Source organism: Muscardinus avellanarius (genome assembly GCF_963383645.1).
Source record: "Muscardinus avellanarius genome assembly, chromosome: 7".
Lineage (NCBI taxonomy): Eukaryota > Metazoa > Chordata > Mammalia > Rodentia > Gliridae > Muscardinus > Muscardinus avellanarius.
The window spans coordinates 9737598-9746441 of NC_137793.1; positions in this window are offsets into that span (position 1 = coordinate 9737598).

The window sequence follows — 8844 nt, forward strand, 5'->3', positions numbered from 1 at the left end:
AGGGTGTCTTGGTCAACACTCTCACTATAATTCAAAAAGACTGAGCATGCAACTTAAAGGGAGGAAGATTTATTTGCTCAGATTCTTGGAGAGTCCAGGTTCAGTCCCTGTGAGGCCGGAGTGTGGAACTCAGGGCATGGCAGTGGGAACCAGAGACAGGGAGAGGGAGAGGTTATGCTCTCACATTATGGAGACAAGAAGCAAGATACAGCATGAAAGCAAAGGAATTGAAAGGCTAAGGCACAGTCCCTAAGGTCACGCTATCAGGAACCCACCTTCTCCAGCCACACTTCTCTGGCCTAGGGTACCACCCAGTAAGTTCACCACAATGGATGTCTTTAGGGGACATTCTGTATCTGACCATAAGAAATAGCTACCAAGAGACAGAAAGAAAAAAGAAAGGAAGAAAACAGGGAATGAGGAAAGAGGAAGGAAGGAAGGAAGGAAGGAAGGAAGGAAGGAAGGAAGGAAGGAAGGAAGGAAGGAAAAGGAAAAAGAGAAAGGAAGGAAGAAACAATAAATTCTGGTGAGAGTTTGCAGAAAACTTTTTTGGGTTTTTTTGGCACCGAGGATTGAACCCAAGGGAATTCTCCCTTTGAGCTACAGCCCAGCCCCTTTTATCATTTTATTTTGAAACAAGGTCTCACTAATTTGCAGAGGGTGCCCCCAAACCTACCATCCTCCTGTCTCAGTCTTTCAAATACTACAATTTGGAATCATGTACCACCATGCTCGGCTGAGAAAGAGGAACTCTTATACACTATTGGTGGGACTGTAAATTAGTAAAATCTCCTCAAAAACATTTTTTGTAAAACTAAATAATATGTTACTGTTATTAGGGAAAAAAGGATCTGAAAGGATCTAGCCCAAATGGTCACAGTAATGACCTTGCTCATGGAGAGATGAAGGCCATGGACTTTCTCTTTCTTAGACAGGAGCATTATTTATTCTGTAACCTGTAAAGCGAGTAAATATCAAACGAGACACTGCAGCCTAGAAACACCACCTTTCCCTTCTGAGGTCTAGAAGCCCAGCAGAGGAGGCAGCCATGCTCAGCACGTGCTCTGCAAAAGCCCATGGAAAGGCTTTCACGCCAGCCCTTTCCAGGGACCTGTCCTGTGCCTGCCTGGTGCAGATCAAGCGTTCGCCAGCTATGGCCTGAGGCCCTATGCAGTTCACTTCATGTTTTTGCACAGCCAAGAATAGTTTCTGCATTTTTAAAGAATGAGGGGGGAATAAAAAGAGTTATCATTGACACACGACAACTATAAAGAATCCAAATGTCTGTGTGCTTAGATAAAGTTTTATTGAAGCACATGTATTTACATGTCCCCAGGGCTGCATGGGCACCGCAGTGGCAAAACTGAGTAGTACAACAGATGTGGCCCACGAGGACTCGACTAGGTACTTTCTGACCCTTTTCAGAAAAAGTTTGCTGAATGCTAGCAGAGTTCATCTGGTACAACAATAGCCCCCAGGGAACTGAGAAATTCACTGTATAATCACAGTTTTAATCACCTTCTAACCAGACTCCACCATGATAAAAGATTTCCCCTTCAACATAATGTTGTCTGACATAATAGAATAGAACATACAGCCTCACTAAACTAAAACCATGTGCTACATGCGATTCTGTGCACTGGAATTTTTACATTAGGAGATCTTCTAAGAATTCACCTTAAATATTATTCCTGTCTCCATCCCATTAGTAAAAATTTGCTTTAAAATTACCAAAGAGCCGGGCGTGGTGGCACACGCTTGTAATCCCTGCGCTTGGGAGGCTGAGACAGGAGGATCTCACGGCTTCGAAGCCAGCCTCAGCTACTTAGTGAGGCTTTCAGCAACTTAGTGAGACCCTGTTTCCAAATAAAATATTTTTAAAAAAGGTCTGGGAGTATAGCCTGGAGGTAGAAAGCCTCTGGGTTCCACCCCCAGTACCACAAAAAATAAAATAAAATAAAATTACCGAAGAGTCCTTCTCATGATCAGTTTATTGAACATGTACTGTATGCTGGATACCCAGGCAAGCACTTTATGTCCATTATCACATCAAATGCTTACAAAACTCTTCTTACAGACATGTAAACTAAGGTCGAACCTGAATCACTTGCCCAAGGTAACGCAAACAAAAGGAAAACTGAACTGAATTTTGAATGACTCAAAAAAATAGTCTTGATTTTAACTATTCTGAGAGAAAAGGAAAAGAGCATATTAAAAAACCTATTTGAAAACAACCACTCTCTAATGAAAGAGATTCTGGACAGAAATCAATGAGGAATAATCGCACTTTATATTCTTCGTGGGTGCATTTAAAGCTTATATTAAATATGTTAACTCGTCATTGACCTCACTGACTTCATAAACACTAAGCCTCCTCTGTCTCTACTTCCTAAACATAATCAGTTTTGAAATAAGTCAACTGGATGATACAATCTCAACACAACATTAGAACTTTTTTGTTTGTTTGATTTTGGTACTGGGGATTGAAGCCCAGGGCAGTCTACCTCTGAGCTAGACTTCCAGCCCTATTTTTTTTTTAATTTTGAAACAGGGTCTTGCTAAGTTGCTGAGGCTGGCCTTGAACCTGTGATCCTTCTGTCTCTACCTCCAAAGTACTGGAATTACAGGCAGGTGTCACTACCTGGCTCAATCCTAGATTTTTTTTTTTTTTTTTTTTTTTTTTTTTGGCAGTACTGTGGTTGGAACCCAGGGGCATTCTAACTCCAAGCTATGCCCCAGCCCTATTTTTTATTCTTTATTTTGAAACAGGATCTGACTGAGTTGCAAAGGGCCTCACTAAGTAGCTGAGGCTTCCTGTGAACCTGGATCCTCCTGTCTCAGCCTCCCAAGTACTGGGATAACAAGCGTACGCCACCATACCCTGCCAATCCTAGAATTTTTGAAGTGACAACTGAAACCTTTGGAGAAATTTTTTTTGCTTTCCTGAGCAGCCTATGGCTTATGCTGCCCTCTTTGGATCACTGGTGACATGAACTTAAAAAAAAAAAAAAGGAAAAATGAAAGGATACAAAAATACTACAATCTGAACATTTTAGGAGAGATTATCTCCTCCAGTTTCTTCTTTTTTCTTTCTTTTTGTCAGGAGAGACATTGAGATCAACAAAGAAGGCTTTATTTTCGCAAGGCAGCGCTAACAGATCTGGGATTTCAGAACTCCTTCTGAAAGTGGAAACACACATTTGCTGGATGCACATATTTTCTTCTGGTTCTGGAGACCCCCACATGTTTTTAATGCATAAAGTGAGCAAAAATAGCACTATATACTTTAATTAAAAAATCAACAGAGCAATGCATACACAACTCAGGTGTTCCTTAACTCCAAGAGCAATTTGGGGTGGGCCCCATTTTTTAAATTTCAGTAGGGAACAGAAAGCAAATTATGGTGGCATATGAACTGTCTCATAAAAGAGGAAGGAATGGTGAGATACTGTCACATTTCACTCAGAGGAGGTGGATAGAAGAAAAACAGAAACTCTGAAACACATTATTCAAGAGGGAACCCAGACCTGGGCTTGGTGGTAAACACTTGTAATCCCAGTATTTAGGAGATTGAGACAGGAAGATCGCAGGTTTCTGGCCAGCCTCAGCTACTTAGGCCCTCTGCAACTAGTGAGACTCTGTTTCAAAATAAAGAATAAAAAATAGGGCTGGGTATGTAGCTCAGATGTAGAATGCCCCTAAGTTCAATCCCCAATACTGCCAAAAAAAAAAAAAAAAAGAAAGAAAAGAGAAAATCCAGGTCAGAATTTTGTCTCCACTTTCCACAGCTTTTGAGATGCCCTAGCAGCAGCAGAATCTCCTCACCCAGGGCCATGGCCTGAGGCTCCTGCCCTCACAGGCTAACATCTGAGGGGCTTGGTGCACCAAAGAGAAGATGACCCTGTTATGCTTCATATAGGCAATGTCCCCCGGAAAGGCTCATGTGTTGGCAATGCAGGAATGGTCAGAGGCAAAATAATTGAATCAGAGCTCCAACCTCACCGGTATATGAACTTATTGATTAATTAAACATTTGAGTGGACTTACTGGGTGGGAACTGTGGGCAGGTGGGACGTGGCTAGAGGAAGTGGTCTATAGATGCATGGCCTTGAGGACTAAATCTGTCCCTGGTTACATTTTGCGCGCTCTCTCTCTCTCTCTCTCTCTCTCTCTCTCTCTCTCTCTCTCTCTCTCTCATCTCTCTCTCTCCTTCCCATGAGCTCAAATAGCTTTCTTCCACCACAGCCTCCTGCCATGATTCCATGATATTTTTGCCTTGGAGCAAGCCAACTCTGGACTTATCTGAAAACATGAGACAAAAAAAATCTTTCTTACTCTAAGTTGTCCTTATAGTGTATTTTGTATTTTGGACACAGAGATTAAAAATTCGACTAATACAGGTCCTGATTCTCATCCTTCCCCACTGTACACGTTTCTGAGGGAAAATATCTAGCATTCTACTCTGCCTACAAGAGCTGACCAATAAATCCAGGCTGAGAAAGGTAGAGAGACTCACATTTTACCAAAAAGCCTCAGAATTTTTTATACCTATATAAAGCAATTGCTGTATACTAAGCAGTTTCCACAAGTCAAACAGCAGTTCTAAGTACATCCCATGCTTGATATCAGTTGATCTTTGTAAATCACGCTACAAGGCCGGGCATGGTGGCGCACGCTTGTCATCCCCGCGCTTGGAAGGCGGAGACAGGAGGATCGCGCAGGTTCGAAGCCAGCCGCGCGCGCTGGCTTAGGAGACCCTGTTTCCAAATAAAAAAGTATAAAAATTAGGTCTGGGAGTGTAGCCCGGAGGTAGAAGGGCTTCCAGGAACCCCAGTACCACCAAATAAAAACAAATAAATAAGTAAATAAATCACTCTACAGTGGGCACCATTCTTGTCCTTATCTTAGAGCCAGGCAACTGGCTAAGGACACACAGCTCGGAAGGCATAGCAGTCTCAGAGCCAGAATTATTACCTGCAAAGCCCAAGGTCTCATGCTCTGGGTTTGACAGACTTTGGAAAATGCGACCAAAGCCCAAGTTACTCTTTCTCTGAAAAGATCAGTGTTAGACCCTGAAAACAATGCTAAGCAATTTGCTTAGAAATAAACCTCATTCCCTGCCTCCCAGGTGGGTGCAGTTTCAGGAAACAAGATCCTAATAATTATTTACGTTTGTGATTATTATGAGCACGGTACAAGCACACGGAAGGGCGTGAAGCACATGCTATTTCACTTGAGCCTTAAAACAATTCTACAAGCCAAACATACTTGCACAGACTATTGAAAGGAAACAAAACTGAAGCTCTGAGAGGCTGCCGATGTGGCCCAAAGCTGCACGATAGTGTTGGCTTCCAGTAAATGAAAGAGAAATGATGTCTGATCCCAAAGTCCACTCCCCCGCCCCCTTAGTCACACTGCCAATTCCACAGGTTCCATATTCCCTGGAGAGAGGAGACCGGCTCTTGACATGGAACATCTGCCTCTTCATCCACTAACGTGTTCCCGTGGAGAGAACAGAGACCTCAAGCTCACCACGGATCCTTCCCTCTGTGATCGGAGCATCTCTAAGAGCCTGGCAGCCCCTCCATGGATCAGTCTCAGAGGGAAGTTGGGGCCTGTAGAGTTGCCCAGTTTCGTCTTCTATTTCAGTGACTCAAACTCACTTCTTTTCTACTCAGCTCAACAATGGTCTCTGATTATATTTGATTGATCTTTTTTCTTTCTTTCTTTCTTTCTTTCTTTCTTTCTTTCTTTCTTTCTTTCTTTCTTTCTTCTTTTTCCTTTTTTTTTTTTCCCAGTACTGGGGATGGAACCCAGAGGCATTTCCTCCAAGAGCTACGCCCCCAGCCCTATTTTCTATTTTTTATTTTGAAAAAGGGTCTCACTGAGTTGCAAAGGGCCTAAGTAGCTGAGGCTGTAGGAGAGCCACAATCCTCCCATCTCAACCTCCCAAATGCTGGGATTACAAGTGTGCGCCACCACGCCCAGCTGCTTGATCTTTCTGAAGGTGAGTGGTTGGATGCTCGAATTACATGGATCCGATTCCAACTTTATACATTAAAAAAAAAAGGCTTGCCTGTGCTGTTGATAGAATATAATACTACTGTAAGAGGAATCATGGGAATCTACTTCTAGTCCTTTTTCTTTATCCCCCAGACTGTCAGCCTACCAGCTGACTCCAGCCTGTGAAAAGCACCGAGCACAAGAGCTGAAACAAATCTGCTATTGCTTCAGGAGAGTCGTGGTCTTTGACATCAGCTGCATCCAGTTTCTCTCTTGCTAGCAATGACGTTTGTAAGGGAAGCTGAACTTTGCTTCACTCCTTTTCTCTCCTCTGCTCCTTTTGCTGAACTTTTGGACAGAGGATGGCAATTCCTCCTGCACCTCCTTTATGTTCTCCATCAACTCAGGACTCAGAAGAGCATCCGGTTCTGACAGGGCTCCACTTATCTTTAATCAAATAGTGTGAAATGGGGAGGGACCTCTGAATTCAGAGCCAGAAGAGAATCCCACCAAGGGGCTGGTACCCACTCTTCTTTGAACTTATTTAATGCCTCTCTGCCTTGGTGACCTTTGAACTGTGCCAGCGGTTCCTAGCAGCCTTCTTGACACTATGGCTGGGATGCCTTCAAAAGGAAGGCATCAAAAAAGGAAATTTTCCAAATATATCATTTCTTGGCCACCTCGCTAGAGGTTGTAATGAATGCAGAAAGCCACAGGTAAAGCAGAAGGATCCATATATCTTTACTAAGCTCCCTCTGCTCTCAGCCCAGGGCCAGGCTGAAAGTCAAGATTGGATAATCTCCTAAGTGCAAGTGCCCCAGCCTTCTACCGCCTAAAATTTGATCCAATTGCTTCTGCACCTTCATCTTTCCTATTCTCTCACCCGTAGAGTCCACTCTACAGAGCTTACATCGCGCGCTCCATGTAACACAGTGAGCAGCCGCCATATTAAATGGCTCTGCTACTGGAGCCATATTGAGAACATGATTGAATTTCACCCTCTCTAGCCTTTGTCAGCCCAGCTGCCCTGGCCCTGGGCTCTCAGGACCCTTCCTTCTTTTGGTAGGTATCTTCCTCTCTCCCGTCTTAGCTGACTTTCTACCTCCCACCACACTCCCCCTGCCCCACCCCAGCCTTTGCAGTTTTTCCTTTAACAGGGCAGGGGAGAAGGCATCCTCTTTGTACCTCTCCACCTCTCCCTTTAGCTCACAGCATCTTTAGGTGATCCTATAGGGGCCTCGCTTATCCCCTTTTGCTAATAAGGCAATAAAATCACATGTCCAAACAGGCTGGGCATGGTGGTGAACGTTTGTAAACCTAGTACTTGGGAGGCTGAGAAAGGAGGATACCGGACTCAGCCACAAAGCAAGATCCTTCTTCAAAACAAAAAAATAAAAGGGGCTGGGGATGTGGCTCAGAGGTAGAATGCCCCTGGGTTCAATCCTGGTCATTTCTTCACTGTTTCAAAGATGTTTCTTCTCCTTTAAAATAGAGATAATAATGGCATTTTCCTCGTAGATATAGACAAGCCTCACAAGGAGACAATGCATTCAGAGCATCGCTCCCAGCCCTGACATATAATAAGCACTCAATAAATGTCACTTATCAGCAATGACTTCCAAAATTATATCTTTAGCCTGAACTACCCCAAATGAGATAATTCACAAGAAAGCCTGGGCATGCTGGCAAGTTCTCCCTCAGTACTTATCATGTGAATCACCCTAGTAATTATTTTGATCAGAGATAAATCTCAGTGATCGGAAACACCCATCTCTACCCAGGTACCCATGAGTCAGCTCAGGTTCACACTTCCAACTGCCTAGTAGACATTTCTTTTTTTTTTTTTTTTTTTTTTTTGGTGGTACCGGAGATTTAACCCAGGGGTATTCTCCCTCCAAGCTACACCCTCAGCCCTATTTTTTCATTTCTTATTTTAAAACAGGACCTCACTAAGTAGCTGAGGCTGGCCTTGAACCTGTGATCCTCTTGTCTCAGCCTCTCAAGTACTGGGGTTACAAGCATACACCATGAAGCCCTGCCTTATTAGACATTTATTAGGGATATTTCAACTTGAGATCTCCTATACAAATTTTCCCCGGGAATCTCCTGAGTGTGGAGGATCCGTTGTCCTTTGTTCTTACTTTGGTCACCAAGTCCTCTGAGTCCTAAATGACTTGGACTCTGGCTGTCTATTGTCATGGCTGCCCTCATTCTGACACGCTCCTCACTTCTTTGAGGCATTGTTGAAGCTGACATGGGTAGCCAGTGCATGACTTAGGTGCTGCTTGAAAAGTTTGTATATTCACTTTCTTATTTAAATCTCATGATGATCTTCTAAGAAGGTACAAAGAGTATCCTCACTTTAAAGATAAGGAAAAGGAGGATCTGAGGGTCTATAAAAGGAGCTCACATCTTCTAAGGTCTTTGTGTTTTGTTGTTGCTATTTGTTTGTTTGTTTGTTTGTTTGTCTTAATACTGAAGATTGAGCCCAGAAGTAATACAACTGAGCTACAACCCAGACCTTTTTATTTATTTTTATTTATTTATTTATTTATTTATTTATTTATTGCAGGTCTGAGGATGGAATCCAGGGGCATTCGACCTCTGAGCTACACCTCCTGCCCTGTTTTTTATTCTTTATTTTGAAACAGGGTCTTACTAAGTTGCAGAGGGCCTCACTAAGTAGCTGAGGCTGTCCACGAACTGCAATCCTCCAGTCTCAGCCTCCCAAATGCTGGGATTGTAAGCATGCGCCACCACACCCAGCTTCCCCGCCCTTTTTAATTAATATAGTTATTTATTTATTGGTGCTAGGAATTGAATACAGTGGCATTCTATATC